The sequence below is a fragment of the Spermophilus citellus genome (genome assembly GCF_964194105.1).
Source record: "Spermophilus citellus genome assembly, chromosome: 16".
In the NCBI taxonomy this organism is placed as follows: Eukaryota; Metazoa; Chordata; class Mammalia; order Rodentia; family Sciuridae; genus Spermophilus; species Spermophilus citellus.
The window spans coordinates 59,760,949-59,781,570 of record NC_138196.1 but is presented as its reverse complement, the minus strand read 5'-3'; positions in this window follow the sequence as shown (position 1 = coordinate 59,781,570).

Here is a 20,622-nt window from a genome sequence, read left to right as displayed (position 1 = left end):
GTCTCAATAACATGAAGCAGATTTTTGAAATCAGGTTGATAAATTATTTTAATGGGTGGTCATAGTGATTATCAATATATTTAGACTTATTTCTCTCCTTTTACTTTGTACTTCATACACAAATGTATTTCCATGCTTGTTTCTTCCTCTTAGTTTTATTTTGAATTAACTGAAACGTTCACTTATTTTTATTTTAGTTTAAATCTTGTTTGATTAAAAAAATAGTGTTAACCTTAAAATATTACCAGGAATATGTAACAGATTATTGAGTTAATGAGTCTTAAATAATACTTAAGAATGTAAAGTATTAAAAAGTGAGCTCCACGGTCTGGGGTTTTGTCTGTCTTTGCCTACTGCTGTATTACCAGCTCCTAGAAAAGCACCAGGCAAAACATGGGCATTGGAACATTTTAACCATGTTCACTTGCTCATGACCTACATTCTGTTGAAGCTTATTATTTTAGTGGTTTTTTAAAAAACTTTAACACGGATTTGATAACATCATTTTCTCTATCACCACTACAATATAAGAAAATATAGATTTTCTTCTGTATGTATCATTTGATCTACTTGCTATTACTTCTTGCTTTTCACATTCTTTTTGAAGTCCTTTGTTAGATGTTTCTTTGGTTAAACAATTGAGGGTGGTAATGCTCTTAATTTTTACAAAGCAATTTGTTGTCCATAGTTTTGAAAAGTTTTTATGGGTATTTGAGAGAAGATGGACTATTATTTTCTTTCACATTATCTTTCTTTATAGATATTATTTCTCTGTCTTCTGCCATATATTTTAGCATCTAAGAATACAGCTGTCAGTCCAATCACCGTGTCTTAGTCTGTAGAATTCCCGTGGATTCTTATTAGTCTTTTCTTTCCTTTTTGATAAAAGTTGTATTTTGTATGTACATGCATTAATTTCTTTTGTGTATTACAGAAAATTTTCACTCTTTGAATGTTGCCACTCTTTTTCGTATGTTCATATTAGACATGTTATACCTTACTTCATTTTCCACGAACCTGACTTTTCTCTTATTTATATGTATACACATATATATGTATATTTGTATGTGTATACACATTTTTCTCTGAATTATTGTCTTCAAATCCATATTCCAGGCTACTACTTCTATTTTTCAATTGTATCTAATTAGCTATTTAACTCTCTCTTGAAATTATTGTTATTTTATTATGTTATTTTTAAAAATTCCACTTTGTTCTTTTAAAATTTCTCTGACGCCCCCCCTTTTTTTTTCTTTGAGTTACCTAGTTCTTTCTCATGTATTTAATGTCATCTTTTGTATTTGAACATTTTGTACAGTATTTTTTATATTGTGTGTGAAAATTCTAATGTCTCAAGATTTGTTTCTCAACGAATCTCACTCATAATAACTTATTTCTTGTGTATTGGTAATTTTAAAAAATGTGCTCCCACATTTGATAGGACTTTTAAAAAATGCTGGGCACCTAAATTGGTGATTCTCTTTAAAGGACAATTTGCATGTGCTTCTATCTTGGCCCAGTTTATTGTTCTGACCTGAAAACTCATAAATTTTCAAGGATTGTAACTTATCATGAGAATTCTAGGTCTCCACCCTTCCCAGCCCCTCATCTTTGTGTGGGCCCTTTTTACTGAGGGTATTAGTCTTAATTATGTGATACAAATATGGTTACAAATACATAGTGAAGTAAGGGAAGGCTGCATCTGGAAATTAGGAGACTTGTGGTAAAAGCTAACAAAATAATGGAATATGTAATATTTTTAAATATTTTTAAAAATCCAAAATATTTTAAATATCCCAATCCAGCAATTCCCTGTACAAAGATTTACCCTAGATAAATAATTATAAATACATGTAAACATATGCAAATACTTACAAATTAAGATACTTAATTTGTAAGTATTTGCATATGTAGTTGAGTCCCTAGGGATGAAGGAAGCCCTGATCACTGTACCAGCAAAGAAATCCCAACCAGTTGAGGTATAGAATGGGTAGTAGAGAAAAGAAATTGTAAATTTAAACTAAGCCATCATGACTAGTTATAGTAATAAACATTATGGTAGCTTCCATTATTTTTTTCCCTTGCATGATCAGATATATATTTATTAATTTACCTCACCTGTTTGGTTACTTTTGGTTAATTTTACTCTTCTATCCCATAACCTAGAGAATATTAAAATAGAGTATTGAATTGGAAAATGAACAATGAATGCAATTACTGATGAGACTTTGGGTCTGTCTTGTCAGGGTCAGCGTGAGCATATTTTTGTTTGCATGAGGGATACTATTATTGTTAGGAAAAGTTTCTTTTTTAAAATGTAAATGTTGAAAGGATGATGTATATGGATGTTGTATTGTCAAAGAGATGGACTGCCAAGGAAACTGGATTGCCTACGTCAACACCTATTCTTAGAGTTTTCTAGTAGGCAGAGGCTACAGAAGTAACATCACATTCTCAGTCTTGCTTGTTGCTAGCACTGCAGCTAGTGGTTTAGTTTCTACCTAAAAGATGCACTCACAGGAGCCTCATTCGGAATTGAGTCACTAGAGGAGAGAGGCAGAACGTAGGACATCCATTTGGCTGACACAAATTACTTTAGTGAATTAAGTTGTATTTCTGAAATAACTGTGAAAGCAGTGCCATTCTTACCATGGCAGTGACAGAAATTTTATTCTCTGCCCAGTTTTGTGGTATCATTCAGGAAATTATTTCTGCAAACTTAGTCTAAACACTGTTCCTTCTGATCTTCTACCAGTTCTGAGAGCTATCTAGGTAGACTTTAATAATTCCTTTCTTTCTAAACTGTAGCAGATTATATTGTTTGAAATTAAAAACACTAGCCAATATTTTATACATAAGTGCACCTACATGCTGACAGATACTTTATCCAATATTCGAGGGACTGAGAGATTGAGCTCAAAAGACAAGTAAGACTTATTTTATATACTTAAGAACCTTATTTTAAAACTAATCATAGCTCTTGAGTTCCAAGCTATGGCCAGAAATAAAGGAAATGATAATCCCCATGCAGTGTGGAGAGGCAATAGTCAAGGAGTTGACTTTGAGTAGGGCACACACATATACATGCCTACATATGTATTTAATAATACATATTATGCTATTGTTTATACAAGAATGAAAATTCAAAAAATATATAAATATATATTATAAATATGATATACTTATAAAAGTGGGATATTTCATATTTACTATTTTGACACCCATATTTCATTTATGACACGAAAATTTTATCATTTTGTTAAATATTCTACAACATCGATTTGTATGTATTACCAATATTAACCAAATTGATCTATTATTTGACATTTAGGATTTTTTGAAATAAAAACACTTCAGTAAGTATCTTTATTTGTAAGTATTTGCATATGTTTACATGTATTTATAATTATTTCTCTAGGGTAAATTTTTGTACAGGGAATTGCTGGATTGGGATATTTAAAATATTTTGGATTTTTAAAAATATTTTAAAATATTACATATTCCATATATTAACTAAAATGGCATTTCAGAGAGGTTATGGTCAATTTTAAGACACCTGATAATTTGTAGGGATATTTTTTGCACCCTTGTTCACAGATTTTATTATTTTTTAAAAATTATCAATTTATGGGTGTAAAAAAATCCACCTAATTTTAAAATTATGTGTTTGATTATTGTGAAATTGGAATAACTTTATGAGTTGGTTTTCTTTGTTATATTGCTTCATCATGGAAGCCATGATTTGAATTCATCTCCCAAATTCATGTGATGGAGACTTACTCCCCAGTGAAACAGTGTTGGGAGGTGGGGCCTTTGGGAAAGGATTTAGACCATGAGGACTCTGCCTTCATGAATGGACTGATTCCATTATAAAATGTGTGATGGAGGGATTTGGTACTTTATTGCTGCTTCCATCCTTTCTTCCATGTGAGAATACAGTGTTCCTCTCCTCTGGGGGAGGCAGCAACAAGCCACCATCTTGGAGGCAGAATGGGCTCTCAGCAGCTAGCACTTTCATCTTGAACTCCTACCCTCTGGACCTAAGAAAAATAAATTTCTATTCTATGTAAGTGACCTACTCTTGGATATTTTGTTATGGTAGCAAAAACAGACTAGCACAATGTCTTTGCTAATATTGTCCTATGATTTTACAATATTTTTAGAATTAAAAATAATTGTTTCTTCTGTCATAGAGTAGAAAATATGAGCTTTTGCCACTTACTATTTGTGTAGTAATTATTATTAGTCTTGGTTTCCTTAATTTTTTATTGTTTTTTAGTTATATATATAAAACAATAAGATTTATTTTGATATAATGATAGAAGCATGGAATTTAATTTGTTCTAATTCAGTCCCCAGTATTTCATCTTTCCCTCCCCTCCTAACTCCCCCTGTTTCCTTCCCTCTACTCTACTAATCTTTCTGCTATTTACTTACAGATTTTTTTTATTAGTGGCTTGTGGATGTGCATGATGGTGAAATTCACTGTTACATTTATATATGTACAGAAGAAAGTTAGGTCAGATTAATTCCACTGTCATTTTTTATCCCATCTCTCCTCTCTTCCCTTCATCCCTCTTTATTTACTCCACTGATTTTTCCTCTATTTTTTTTATACTACACCCTCATTTTGGATTAGCTTCTGTATATCAGAGAAAGCATTCAACCTTTGACTTTTGGGGACCTTGCTTTGTTTCATTAGCATGATAAGTTTCCAGTTCCATCTATTTACTGGCAAATGCCATAAAGTCATTCTTCTTTATGATTGAGTAATACTCCATTGTGTACATATACCACATTTTATTTATCCATTCATCTGTTTAAGGGCACCTAGGTTGGTTCAATAGCTTGGTTATTGTGAATTTTGCTGCTATAAACATACATGTGTAATAAGAATTATAATGCAAACAAAACAAAACAAAACAAAGTACATGTATAAAGGCATGAATTGGCGTGACCATACTGTATATACAAAGATATAAAAAAGTTGTGCTCTATATGTATAATAAGAATTGCAATGCATTCCACTGTCATGTATTTAAAAAAATAAAATCAATAAAACTAAAAAAAAATGGGAAAAGGGAGTTGAAAATAAAGCAATGGGTTAAAGATCGAAACAAACAAACAAACAAACAAACAAAACAAAGCAAAACATTGCTGTGGCTGTGTCCTAGTTTTTTGATACATCTCCATTCTGCTTTCCAGAGTAGTTACACTAATTTTCAGTCCCAAGAACCATATACACATTCTCACCAATATTTTTTGTTACTTGTATTCTTTATAATTGCCATTCTGACTGGAGTGAGATGAACTCTCATTTTACAAAATAAAAATTTAGTTTTGCTTTGCATTTCTCTAATTGCTAGAGAACATTTTTTCATGTATTTGTTGACGATTTATATTTCTTCTTTTGAGAAGTGTCTGTTTAGTTCCTTTGCCCATTCACTGATGGGGTTATTCATTTTTTTGGTGTTTTTTGAGTTCTTTGTATATACTAGATATTAATGCCCTCTCTGAGGTGTAGGGGGCAAAGATTTTCTCCCCTTCTGGTGGCTCTCTGTTCATGCTTTTAATTGTTTCCTTTGTTGTGAATAAGCTTTTGATCCCCACTTGTTGATATTTTATTTTACTTGTTGCACCCTAGGAGCCTTGTTAAGGAAGTCAGTTCCTGAGCTGACATGTTGGAGTGTTGGGCCTACATTTTCATCTGGTGATTGCAGGATTTCTGGTCTAATTCCAAGGTTTTTAATTCACTTTGAATTTACTTTTGTGCAGGGTGAGAGACAGGGGTTAAATTTTATTCTATTACATATGAATTTCCAGTTTTCTCAGTACCATTTGTTAAAAAGGTTATCTCCCCCAATGTATCTGTGTAGTATAATTCAAGGCCCAGTATTATGATGCCTCCTATGTCATTTTTCTCAGTAAGGATTGCTTTAGCTATTCTGGGTCTTTTATTTTTCCAAATGAATTTTGCAACTACTTTTTTTTTTTTTTAGTTCTGTGAAGAATGTCATTGGAATTTTGAAGGAGATTGCATTGACTCGATATAGCACTTTTGGTAGTATGACCGTTTTGACAATATTACTTCTGCCTATCCAAGAACATGGAAGATTTTTCCATCTTCTAAGACTTTCTTCAATATCTTTCTTTAGTGTGCTATAGTTTTTATTGTAGAAGTCTTTCACCTTTATTGTTAGGTTGATTTCCCAGGGGTTTTTTTTGCTATTGTGAATGGGATAATTTTTATAATATCTTTTTCAGTGGGTTCATCATTGGAGTACAGGAAAACAGTTGATTTACAAGTGTTGATCTTGTATCCTGATACTTTGCTAAATTAATTTATGAACTCTAGGAGTTTTCTGGTGGAGTTTTTTGGGTCTTCTAATTATAGGATTATGTCATCAGCAAACAGATAATTTGAGCTCTTCTTTTCCTATTCATATCCCTTTTATTTCCTTCTTTTATCTGATTGCTCTGACTAGAGTTTCAGAATTATGTTAATTAGCAGAGGTGAAAATGACCACTTTACGATGCTAAGGTAAATTCTATCACATGTTTTTTCTAGTGTTTTAAACATGAATGAGTACTGTACTTTGTCAAGGTTTTTTTCTGCACCTATTGAGATAATCATGTGATTCTTTTCCTGAAGTCTATTTATGTGGTGAATTACATTTATTGTTTTCTGTGTGTTGAACCAAACTTGTATCCCTGGGATGAAACCCACTTGATCAGGGTTCTCTATATTATTAATGTGTTTTTGTATATAGTTAGCCAATTTTTTTTCAAGAACTTTTGAATTTATGTTTATCAAGGATACTAGTCTGAAGTTTTCTTTCCTTGACGTGTCTTTGTCTGTTTTTTGTATTGGGGTGATTTTGGTTTCAGAGAATGAGTTTGTAAGTGTTCCCTCCTTTTCTCTTTCATGGAATAATTTGAGGAGGGTTGGTATTAGTTCTTCTTTAAATGTCTTGTAGAACTCAGCTGAGAATCCATCCAGTCCTGGGCTTTTCTTTGCTGGAAGGCTTTTGATAGCTGCTTTAATTTCATTACTTTAAATTGATCTGTTTATGTTTTCTATATCTTCCTGGTTAAATTTGGGTAGACCCTGTCTCTGGAAATTTATTAATACGATCAACATTTTCTGCTTATTGGAGTACAAACTTTCAAAATAGTTTCTGGTGATCCTTTAGATTTCAGTATTATCTGTGGTAATATTTCTTTTTCTATCTTGAATTTTGATAATTTGAGTTTTTCCCTCTTTCTTTTGGAGATGTGTGTGTGTGTGTGTGTGTGTGTGTGTGTGTGTGTGTGTGTATATTATATCATTAACTGTATGTATTTTTAGTTCTGTAAAATCTTTAGTTAGTTTTTGTTTGGATGATCTATCCAATGGTGAGAGAGGCATGTTATAGTCACCCAATACTATTGTATTGTAGTCTATTTGGCTCTTCATATTGAGAAGGGCTAGTTTGATGTATATAGATGCTCTGTTGTTTGGGGCATAAATATTTACAGTAATTATATCTTGTTGTATAATTCCATTAAGCAGTATGAAATGACCTTCTTTTCTCTTCTGATTAATCTTGGCTTGAAGTTCACTTTATCTGATATGAGAATAATAAACCCTGCTTGGTTATGAGACCCATGTGAATGGTGTATTTTTACCTATTCTTTACCATCAGTCTGTGGATGTCTTTACCTGTGAGTTGAGTCTCTTTCAGGAAGCATATTGTTGCAGCCTGATTTTAATCCAATCTGCCAGTCCATGTCTTTTGATTGAAGAGTTTACACCATTTAAATTTGATGTTATTATTGAGAGATGATTTTTATTTTATTTCCTGCCATTTTGATTCATTCATTCCTTTCTTTCTTTCTTTCTTTCTTTCTTTCTTTCTTTCTTTCTTTCTTTCTTTCTGCTGGGGATTGAACCCAGGGCCTGTGCATGCAAGGCAACACTTTACCAACTGAGCTATATTCCTAGCCCCATTTTGATTTATTTCTAATACTTAAATTGAACTTAATTATCCTTTAATTGACTATTTTAGTGTAATTCCTCCCTATGTTGGTTTTCATTTTATTTTTTATTTCTTCTTCATGAAATATTTTATTGAGTATGCTTTATAGTGTAGACATTCTAGTTATGGATTTTTATAGCTTTTGTTCATTATGGAAGATTTTTATTTCATCTTAAATTCTGAAACTTAATTTGGTTTTCTTGTTTTGCATTCTTTTCTTTCAGAGCTTGGTGTATATTATTCCAAGTCCTCCTGGCTTTCAGGGTCTGGGTTGAGAAACTGTTGAAATTCAGATTGGCTTACTTCTAAATGTGACTTTTTTTTTCTTGCAGCATTTAAAATTCTATCCTTATTCTGTGTTGGGAGTCGTGATTGAATTGTGGGCTTGTCTGAGCCATCTCTAAGTGGAGATGTGCCCCTCAGAGAACTCTTGGTGTCATCTCACAAATCTGTGATCACTCTGTTGCCTTGGCAATGTCTTGCTCAAACGGAATTCTATGATACCACAGAATTTATTTGTTCAGACAGCCCTAGGTTCAAACGCGACTCCCTAGATGTGGAAAGAGTGTGCCCATATAGCCTTGAGGTACCAGCTGCCTAGAGGAGGGATAATTACTGTGCAAGTGATAAGTTTCCCATCAGGCTAATTCCCTACAGCTTCTTACTTCTTGTTTATCTTGTAAATGTTTTTCTAATGATAAATCTCCCTTTGATATGTTTTACTGTGAATGAAACATTCATGGACGTTTTTCTTGGAGAAGAAAAACTAGTTATAGATCAGACCCATCAGGTCCCATCTACCCACCAGGCCCTAACTGTGAATCTATTTTCCATGTTTTTGTCTTTATTTCTAATATTTATTTCACATTTTAAATTTCTCAGCCAGCTCAAACCTCTCTGTCATTGTTGGGACACAATGACAATTATGTATGTTAGGCATTTTCATTATAATATGTTATGGAGTTAACCTATTGTGATTTTGTATATTTGGAGTCTTATATGCTTCTTGTATTTGAATTTCCATCCCATTATTAAGATTTGGAAAATTTTCTGATATTATTTCATTGAAAAGATTGTCTATTCCTTTAGCTTGTACTTCAGAGCCTTCATCTATACCAACCACTTTTAAATTTAACCTTTCAGTGTTACCCCATGTTTCTGGAATATTCTGTTTATGGTGTCTTCTCATCTTGTCTTTATGGCTAACTTTGTTTTTAAGATTATGTACTTTTTATTTGAGAGCTGAAAATCTATCTTCAAAGTGGTCTTATCTAAGGGTGATGCTTTCCATTGAATTTAAAAAAAAATCTTTATTTACTTATTTTTATGTGGTCCTGAGGACTGAACCCAGTGCCTCACATGTGCAAGGCACTTAGCTATAGCCCTAGCCCTCCATTGATTTTTTAAAAAACTTTTTTGTTAGCTGTACATGGACACAACATCTTTTTTTAAAAATGTATTTATATATTTTTATGTGGTTCTGAGAATCCAACCCAGTTCCTCACATGTGGGAGGCAAGTGCTCTACCACTGAGCTACCATCTCAGCCCTTTCCACTGAATTTTTAATTTGAATTATTGATTCATTCATTTCTAGGATTTTCATTTTCTTTTCCAGAATCTCTATCTCCTTATTGAAGTTATCTTTTACTTCCTATGTTTTTTCTCTGATTTCACTCCTTAAATCTTCTTTTAGCTCATTGAACATTTTAATCATGAACTTTCTAAATTCCTTCTCTGATATTTTTCCACTGAGGTTTCAATGAAATCTATTGTTGAAGCATTATGGGCTGTTTGAGATGGTTTGTTCCCTTGTTTTTCATATTATTTGTACATCTACCCATCTACTGGTATAATTCTCATTTCTTTTAAGCAAAGGACTACTTTTGAGCTTCTTCTCTCAAAAGCGCTGAGTTGAATGAATATACAGAAAGTGACCTCTGTAATATCAGCATCTCTTGAGGAGATGCCACTTAGCCTATTTACTATAATCACTTCGATACCAAGCCTTGTTCTATTCAACATTGTAAGGCACAAAAACTTGTTGCAATTACTATCCATGGGTTTTTTGAAATTCAAGTATAAACCTATGGTAAGGTTCTGGGATAGGTTAAATTTACTAGACTTACTATAATGTTAAGTGAGGGTTAAAAGTGGGGAGGAAGAAAGATTGGACAAAAAGGAGATGGAAAGGGGGGTGGAAAAAGATATAAAAGAATAATTTACACCAAGGTAGAAAGGAGAAATATATGAATGGTGGGTATTTGAGGTAATAGTAGATAATGCAAGAGGATGACTAGGGGGTAAGAGGAGCATGTATAACTAGAGTTAGGGAAACAAAGATAGGAAGATTGATTCCAATTAATTCTTTATATCATTAGATGAAATATATTCAAAGGGTTGAAGGTACAATGTTGGTTACTGGGTTAACAATTATCATTTAAGTTATAGAGTTATTTATATGATTAAAGCTGACATTAGAGTTGTTTATAGTAAACCATGTCAAGGTGAAAAAAAAATTCTTGTTGAATCTTGGTTTGGATTTCATTGGAGTTTAAACATTTAGCAGATATCCCTCTGTCTTTGGCTGCAGATCTCTCTCAAGTTTCAGGGGCATCAAAGCCAATTCCCTAGTTGCTATGAACCTTCTACCAGCAACTTCTGGTTTGTCAGCTCAGGGGCCTGAAGCTGACTGTTTGGAGGGCACAATGTTGTGTCTCGGCTGTTTCTGTTTTGTGCAGAAGTTCAGAATGCAAGCTCTGGAGCATCTCAGTGTACTTGCTCCCCTCTATAGGATCCTTTTAAGGGTAATGAAGATCCTGATGGCTATCTCTTGAGTGCCAGAACTCTGGTTGTGGGTTTTCTGTGGGTATTCTGTGGTACAGAAGTATTCCCCTGGACTATGCTGCTCTCTGTAGTGAAGGGTCTTAGGTGGTTCACCTTGACTCAAGTTTCCACTGCTCCAGGTTGTTAATAGCACGCAATGATTTCCTCTGTTTACGCAGTCTGATGCAAAGTCCCCAAAGTATCCAAACGATGTCCTTTCACTTGCCAATTGTGGTCAGAGCTTAAATGTCTACTGACTCTATGACCTTGGTTTACTCAACATGTCAGGAAGTCATGTGTCACATAAAACATACCATGTCCTCAGGGGATGTGAGAATTTTACAACAGATTAAGCAATACTCTTACTTATTTGCTCTTGGCATATTAACATGTATTTCTGTTTACCCAGTTAAATGCATTTATGAGTTGTGTTATGTATTTTACATTTAACTAACCACTTTTTTTCCCATCAGGGTTGCCTGGGTTATGCTGAAAATGTGAACAGTCCCAAAATTTCAGTGGCTAAATAACACATATTTATTATTATTTATAATACATATTAAAGAGATTTAAAGGGTTCTAACCTTTGTAATCCATCCCTGAACTTGACAACTGAGGACTCAGTCTCAGCACAAACTTCAGGATTTCTGAGGCAAGGAAAGACAAGAAGAAGGAGAAGAAAAGTGAGGTGGGTGGGGTGGGGGTGGAAGAGGGTGGAGAGAGTGAATCAGACAATGTCAATCTTTCAGATCATTTTGAGTAGGAGGATTATTTGCAATCTATACAATAACAACAGTAAACCACAGTCATCAGCTTTTGCTTCTGAATCCCCCATGGCTTCTAATCTCTTTTTCTTGACTGGTTACAAATCAGGGATAAATAACAAGTCTATTTGTTCTTGGAAGGATTGTCCTGTTTGGTGGCATTTTGTCAAAAATCCAGTTATTTACCTCCACTAACTTGGTCTTAGCTACTCTCCAGCATTAAAGGAGAATTAAAGAAGAATTTCAGAACTACTCATGGGGCCTCTTTTTAATAAAGCACCAAGAATGGATCTGTACAGAAGTGAGTCCAGCAGAAGCCAGGTAGTCAGGATAATTTAGAGAAAAACAGTACTAGAAATGGCAAGAAAGGGAAAGTTGGTATAACTCTGGAGTTGAGTTTAGTGTTTGTAGAACATTAAGCAGACTGTAAGAGTTTGTGCAAGACTACTGAAGATAAACATATAGCACCAGAGAAGAAAATTTTTAAGAATTACATTAAGAATAAGAGCAATTGTTAAAAAAAATGAGTGAATGGGTGACACACACACATCTACAATTTAACTCCTTCAAATTAAGTACTTTGCATTCTTCAGATGAGTAAATCGATACCTAACATTGGTTGGCTGATAAGTGATGGTGCTACTATGCTAATCCAGGTCAGTTTGATTCTGTGGCCCATGGTTTTCTAATTTTCAATAAGGAATATTATTTCATGTAGTCCATTTCATCTTAACTAAAGAACATTTATCAATGTCTTGAATTATGAGACATTGGTTGTCGATAAGATCATGATACTTCATATTTTATAATCAGATTATATAGCATGTTCAGGTTATTTTCAAGCAAATAACATTTTGTGGCAAAGAAATGCTTATTTTAAGGTCATTCCCATCAGCCTTTTGACGACTGAATTAATTATTGTGAGGCACTGGAGGGAAGAAGAGCAATAACACTTATAAAATGAAAGCTAGTATTAAGTATTCACTTAAAGTAGAAAGTGAGTCTATGACAATTTTAGTTGATTTCCACTAGATGGTACTATTGAGTTCAAGATTTAACCTGCTACTTATTTTCATGCAGGAATTTGACTAATTATAGAAAATGTGTATATTGTGTCACTTTCCCCTTCCATATTAATATTTCAAAAAAATCCACATTATCTTTTATTCATTTTGGAGGTTAAAAATATCAAAATTTATAACCTCTGTAAATTTGAAAACACTAACTTGTTAAGGATTTGGCATGATATCTGATTTTTGAAAACATACTTTATATAAGCAATCTTTCATGAAAATGGTTCTTCTGCTCATTTTTCATGTGTTTTAAGTTTTTATCACAGCTATTTTTCTTTTGAGGCAAAATGTAGATTTTATTTTCAGACTATTCAAAGAGTAGAAAATGACAAGAAGCTGAAGTTTTCCAAATTTTGTGTCAGGCAAGATAACATTTTGAGTGGATGTGTTTATGTGTAAAAATAGACTACCTGTGGGTTCAAATTTTTGTGTGAATTGCCAAGAGACACTACAAAAATTCTGAAATACAAGTAATACTTCTTTCATCTTTTAGTTAGTGAATGATGAAGACACAATATGTAACTAATTTCTCTGATTCTGTGAGTATGTTATGGCAGAATAATAAAGAAAAAATGGGGCACTATATTTTTATTTGCTGTTTTCCTAACTTGATGTACAACTGGAAGGGATTCTAGGAGTTATCTAATCCCTCTCCATCCTTGTACTAAGGAAGAAACTCAGAACTTGGACTACTTTGCTGAGTACTTTCTTGCTGCCTGCAAGCTTTTACCTGACTCTTGCTTACAGACTGTCCAAAAGCAGGGCCAGAATCATGAGGAAAGAATCAGGGCCTTCAGTCAGTGTTTATGGACAATCTCTATTCTCTTCAATAACATTTATATAGTTAAAAAGTAATATCAATAACATTAGCATGGATAAATAAAAAATACTATGCCCCTTGAATTAGTTTATATAGTAAAAAGGCAAAGACCTTGCTGTCATGTATAACTGAATATTGAATGACAACTTTCTTGTTACAACCTGTGTGAACTTGGGCAGTTTTCTGTACCTCCCTGGCACCCAGACTTCTCAATTGTAAAATGGAATTAAGCAGCCAGATGCTATGACTGTATCTGGAACTGCAACAACTTGGGAGGTTAAAGCACAAGGACAGCTTGGGAGTTTAACATTAGCATGGGAAAACTAGTGAGACCCTGGTCTAAATAAATAAAAATAAATAAATGTACTATAAAATGGAGTTAAAACACATACCTCATGGAATTGTTCTGCAGCCTAAATGAAACAACACACTAGACTTTCAATAGTTACCCCTTTGTCTCATTAAGAAATCATTTTTTTAATGGGAAACATCTTTTAAAGCTTAACTTAAGGCATGGATCAGCAACATTTGAAGGCCTGAGTCTGTCCATTTAGGGGTTGAGTTCTGACCCTTCTAATAATGATCAATCCTGATTAATTCTTTGGCTCTCGATTAACAAAGCCTATTTGATTGATTGCATAATATGGCCAGATCAAGCTAATACAAACCCATAGACTATAAAAATCAACAATGAGATGTAGAAAAGTCACAGACAACAGGAATGCACTATTTATAGAGGTTGTGTAATTGTTCTAGGATTGAAGTGACCTCGACTTAACTTAGCACAATGCAACAAGGCAGGATTACACATTGCACTCTTTTTCATTACACTCCATTACTTTTCTATTCCGAAGAATTTATAATAAAATTAGGTGACAGATTCTAGACATGAAAATATTCTAAAACTGAGCATTTATGTACTTGAATTGTTGCTTTCCATTTCTCTTATAGTCCAGCAGATGTCAGTCATTCTCTTTAGATAGTATTTATTCCCACCTGCCTATAACCAGCTGAAGAGAAATCACCATTAGTTATGTCGAAGTGACAAGTTTGTTGATCTGTAACAATAATAACACTCCCCATTAACCTGTCATGGACCCAAGGCATTTTGCATTCAAACAATGATGAATTTTTATTTTCTCATTTAATTTTTCAAAAAAAATTTCTTCATCTCAGTTTCCAAATTGTGTAACTAGGAAATAAATGAGAAAACAAGGAAGACATGCAGGGAATGTAAATGTGCATTTGTGCTAGAATAATTTGTTCAGTTGCTAAAAGTGAAGAAGTGCTTTTTTAAAACAAAATACATTAAGTATAAAAGTCACTGTATTCTTGGATGTTTCTCAAAATATTTTTGTGTTTTAAGCCTACTTTCTCTTTTTTACCATAAAAAAGATTAGTAGAGTATCCTCAAGGAGTATTATGTTCATTAAAAGGGAGCAGTATTTATAGTTTTTTTTTTTTTTTGCAAACCCTGAATTTATTCTGGGAAAACTGATAATTTCTATTAAAACTTTTTTGATTCTTGTTCTTCAAATTAGTTTATATAACCAGTTTGGCTAAATAAAATATATATATTTAATATTTTTTTAGTTGTAGTTGGACACAATGCCTTTATTTTATTTATTGTTATGTGGTGCTGAGGATCGAACCCAGCACCTCACACATGCTAGGCGAGTGCTCTACCACTGAGCCACAACCCCAGCCCCTAAATAATATATTTTAATAGAGATGTTTATGCTCATATCATGTTGAGCTAGACCCTTCTGGATCTCATGTAGAAGCATCTTTACCTGCTTCAAAAGATCCTCATTATTCATAGGCCATTTACAACCCAGAAAAATAAAAAACTATTATGTTTCTCTTTATTTATTAGCAATTATTTATAATTACACAGTGCATAAATTCAAAATAATTTACATGGCTTTTAAATTAAAAAGCCAATTATAAGAAGTCTGGATTAAACAGTAGTTATACTTGGAAGCAAACAAATAATCAGTGAAAAAAAATATGACAGAAAATTAAGGCAAGAAAAAAAAAGAGTTGTACACCGAATACCTGTTAATAACTTTATAAAAAAGAGTACAGTGTCATAGTTGAATAGGAAAATATGCTATTATAAAATTCTGAAAAAATTACAGGCGGAGAGTTTTACAACATGACAGTAGTATCTAGAATAGGTTCTTCCACTTTTTTATAGTAGACCTTTTCCTCATGGACTTGGTTATTGCTGAGGGCCATTGCCAAGTAGGAATGACGCATCGAAATTTCCTTGCCAGCATACCCCATGTTAAATGGACTTGCCTTGGAATTTTGCTGTTGACATTGCATGTAAGGTGACCTTGCTCAAGGATCAGGGCGGATCCGGGTTTAGAGCTGATCAGGTTTGAGGAAGTATCCCGGCCCTTGGGTTTAGGGTGTTCCCGGTTTAAGACAAGTTTAGGGCGTTCCCAGTTTAAGACAATATGGGTTTTAGGGAAGTTGGAGGTTGAAGATTATTGCTGCTGGAAATAGGGCATTCCTGCTACCTGAGCCCCCGTTGAGTTCTCGGGAGATTCAGAAAGTATTGGAAAAGAAAGCCTCGTGGAGTAGGTGAATTGGGCAGTGGCAGAACTGGGATTTCCCCAGAACGTGTGTGTAGAGGCCAGTGTGAGTTCGGGAATAAAGAATTGCTGTTTGAATCGACAAAGCTGTGAGTGGCTCGTGATCTTGTGCCCAGCCAAGACATTGGCAGTTATAATTGTTACATTATAAGACAATACATCAGAATTTCTAAGGTAAAAGAAGAGAGAGGCACTTTTATTCATTTGGTCACACATGGTCCACTTTTGTGATTAATTATTCGGCTATCTAAGTGACCATGTACTTAGTTTTCCGATTTTCAGGGCATATGGAAAAGTGAGAAGACACAACAGAAAGGAAGAGACAATAGAACTGTTCAGATAGTAATGATGGACCAGGGACATGATGAAAATTACAGAATAAAGTATAGAAGGGAGCTATATGTGTTCCCTGGGTGGAGGTTGTGCTAATGAGCTGCTAGCATTTGAGAAACACTGATTGATGAGCTTCGCTGACAATTGCTATGCAGCCATATTCCCATAAGAAGCCACAATTGTTATCACAGTATCAATGCACAGTAAAATAAACACACTGCTTTTTGCATGAACTTGAACATTCAGTCTTAGAGATGAGTACAATGGAGGTAAGTAAATCTTCTTCTTCCTATTTTCCCATATCCCCATTTTTAAAAAGTTGTCAGGTATTCAATCATTGTCATGGTTATATGAAACTCTGAGTCCCCATAGTTTATTATTTTTCAGCAGTGTTTTTGAAATACAATAATTTAGAGATCTCTTGACTCTTGGATTTACATTACAAATGCTAGTGTTATGAAAGTTTTGTTAAATTAGTCTACACTATGAAATATGGGCTTTTAGTATGTTGTATATAAACGTGAAATTGAAACACTGCCATGATCTTTGTTTAAAGAATTTAAAGCTAGTTTTTAAATATTAATGAGTTTTTCCTGAAAATGTTTTGCAAATATAGTTTATATTTCTGAGGATTGAGATTGTAGATTTGCTTAAAACAAGAATGGCAATCAGAACTTGGGTCTCTTCTGGGTTCAACATTTTTTAATGTTTCTCTGTGCCACCTGTCAGGGGCTGAGCTGAGCTGAGCTGGAGAAAGCTGAGCCGCCAGTCATTGGAGTAGTCAATTAAGACAACACAGCAAAATGAAAGTGACAGTCCAGTCTTGAATGGCTTTCTAAGATAGTGTAGCATGAGGGAAAAGTTCCAACTTCCATAATGTTCCATTTTCCTCCCAGAAGGACTCTAGGTAAGGATCAGGTGTCCTAGTGCACCCTTGAAGGGAATTGTCTCACTACCTTAAGAGGCCTGAAGAAAACTCTTAAGATTTTTTTTTGAGGGGGCAGGGCCAGGGGTTGGGGTTGAGAGTCAGCAGGAGAGGGAAGGACTGAGTGTAGGAAGTATGAGTACTGAGTTAATGCGGAAGTTTCCTCCTGAGTAAGGAGGCCCCAACAGAGCCTTGGAGGAAGTCTTCCACATGGAGTCAAAGTCAACCAGGCTAGAAATGCAGATATGCCCAAGAGTATGGGTGGCAGCAGATGAAAGCAGGGAGTGGGGATTTCTTAATTCTGTACTTTAACTCTATTCAGTGCGCTGGCTTTGCAACTAGGTCTGCTTTGGGGAGAGCAGCTATCCCTGGAAGGCCTGCCAGGAAAAGCCTTGGTGGTTTGTTCATGGCTGAGCGTGAAAGATCAGGTGTAGCTAGGATTTTGGCCAGGTGTTAACTGCATGCTTGTCTAAAGATTTTTTTTAATGTGATCTGTACCATTGATTGCCATATTGTTTGCTTCTAAATCACTAGTTACACCATCTCGTTCCTTTATTTTGGAATTGAGTACATATTATTGTTATATCAAATCAAAATCACTCTAGCTAACATTCAAGGCCTCTGTTTATCCAACTCTGTATTTGCTCTTCAGACTCTCCTAGGCCTAAGATGTTCTTTATCTTTTACTCATGACTTTTCTTTATCAGTTCTAGTCTTTCTATCATGCTTAGACCATCTTGCCTATCAGCTCCACCAGCCAACTTACTCTATTTCTTTTAGTTTTTGTTCTTGTTTTGTTTTCTGTGGTGTTGGGGTGAAACCTAGGACCTCATACCTGCTGAGGGAGTGCTCTACCACTGAGCTACATCCCTTGTCCCTCTATTTCTTTTAAAACTCAGCGAGGTTTCTTAATGAGGTCATTGCCTTGCTCCTGACCCTGACTCTTTTTGCTTTTGCTTCTGCTGCTCTGTAAATCCTTCAGCCCCTGTTTGCCTCAGATTTTTCCACCACATTACCAAAATAGAAACACATATTTATCAAACAGCTTCAAATTATTGTCAAGTTGTTATTTTTTTTAAAGATGCTATAGTCCCACCTAAATATTAGGTGTTACATTCCCATCTTGGGCACTATATCTATGTCTCCCTGGTGGCAGGCATAGTGCTTGGTATTTTCATTTATGTCATCTAATTTAATCTTCACAAAGGTCCACAGTCAGGTGATTTTTATTATGTTTTTATACAAGATAAAACCGAATCTCAGACAGTTTAGGTAGTTTTATCATATGTAAAAGACCTGTAGAGTTGTGAGAAGTTGTGAACTCTTTCTTGCTCCAAAGTTCATGCTTTTTTTCTTCTCCAAGATGCTGCACAATAGTGACAAGCACATTATTGACAAATACAAGCACAATAGTGACAGAATAAACAAAGGAGAAGTGATGATAATTTATGTTTATATATTCTCTGCCTTGAGAAAGAGTGTGTCTATTTATCTTCATTGATAAAGTTGTTTCTAAGGTTTTACTATTTAAAAAAAAAGATGCTTAGTATTACTAATAAGGCAGTGTCATAGAGTCGTAGGCCTTGGTCTGCGATCCAATGTCTTCATATTTCATCCAAGCTGTGTCCGTTTTTTTTTTTTTTTGGTAATTGGTTAAGTTGCTATGAGCCTTGAGTCTTGTTTTCCTCATTTCTCAGATGATTTCTGAAGTCCATTCCAGGCTTAAAATTCTGTATTATTTATTTTTACTAAACTCTGAATTTGTTTTATTAAAAAAGTTCTCAGTCCTCCTTCCCTAATATATAACCTTTATATCTCTATGTCCTATCATGGTGTTATCCTTCTGTGGGAGAGATTTCCATCTGAGAATTAGAGTATGATACTTTAAACATTTTTTCCATCATATGACTTAAAGTGTCACATCTTTACCTGAGTTTCTCTTAAAAGGTGCCAGTAATGTATTAGTGTTTTATGTAAACATTTAACCTAAGCATCATTGTTGATTTAGTCTCATTCTTAAAGTCATACTTCTGTAATTTCTGGAGTCAAATAAACAATTTTGAGGGTGCTTTCAATTTCTTCAGGTTCTGCACATGTTTTTAATACATTGATATTGTCATTGTCATTGCTACTTAAAATGTATTAAAACATTATCTTCACAGCAGATATCATAGGAAAATTCTCAAGGACATACATTCAGTTGAAGTAGAACAAAAATACAATTCCCTTTCCCTGGTACGACAAGAGGAGAAAAAGAAAAAGGAATTTATTAAAGGTGTTCCTACGTGAGTAATACTGTTTTCTGTATTTGAACATGATTTGTGTGTGAACTTCAAAGTGTGTACTTGTGGAAAGTCAAAGCAAAATTGAGGAACTTAGTAGGATGTATTTTTCACTATACATTCAGTATATGTTTTAAAACATTGATTTTTTTTTCCAAGACTGTTCTTTGGTCTTGAGAAAAGGGAAATGATGCAGGATGAGATGGTGAGAACAGTTAATGGAAACAATAGTAATGAGTCACAGTGTGAGTCTGTGTTTCAGAGATTCCCATGTTTAGCAAAAATGCTTGCAGAGGGTAATGAGAAAAAAAAAAAAACACGCTGCTTTCAAAAATATTGTAGTAGCCAAGAAGAAAGTTCAAATTTTAAAAAGCAAAATGAATGTCCACGTCATTACATACTACCCCATTTCCTTGAATTATGGCCGTGTGAAATTGATTTCTCTGTAGATTGGATTCACTGGCAGTTTCCTTTCCTGCACGGTCCCACAGTTCCTTTTCCTTTCTTTAAAGAGCAAAAGTGCCCCTCAGATTTATTATAAATCGTAATGTCCATCCTCGCCACAGGAACCAATCTGATACGGCATCTGCTTTGCTGAACGGAGGTGGGCTTTGGAGACCTCCCTGCTTTCTTTGGGGACGTGCACATTTCTGATAAGAGAGGAGCTCTTCTTTAAAACAATGTAGCCCAAGTTTACACTGGCAAGTGGCTTTTCCTTATTGGTGTGGAAACACAGCTCTACCCTCTGTTTACCAGGGTTCTCAAAATCAAATCTCTGAAGTTGTGATCTAGCTAACAAGCATTTCTACTGATGATAAAGTAGAGACTTCCCTGAACTATAAAAGGAAACAGATTTGTTTCTTGGGAACCTGGATCTTGACAAATAGAGTTCCTTTCTCAGTGGCTAACCTTCGCTCCTTTCTGCATATGGATCTTGTTAGGATAAAGCATAGCTTTGGAGACATTTATTTTCTAATAAA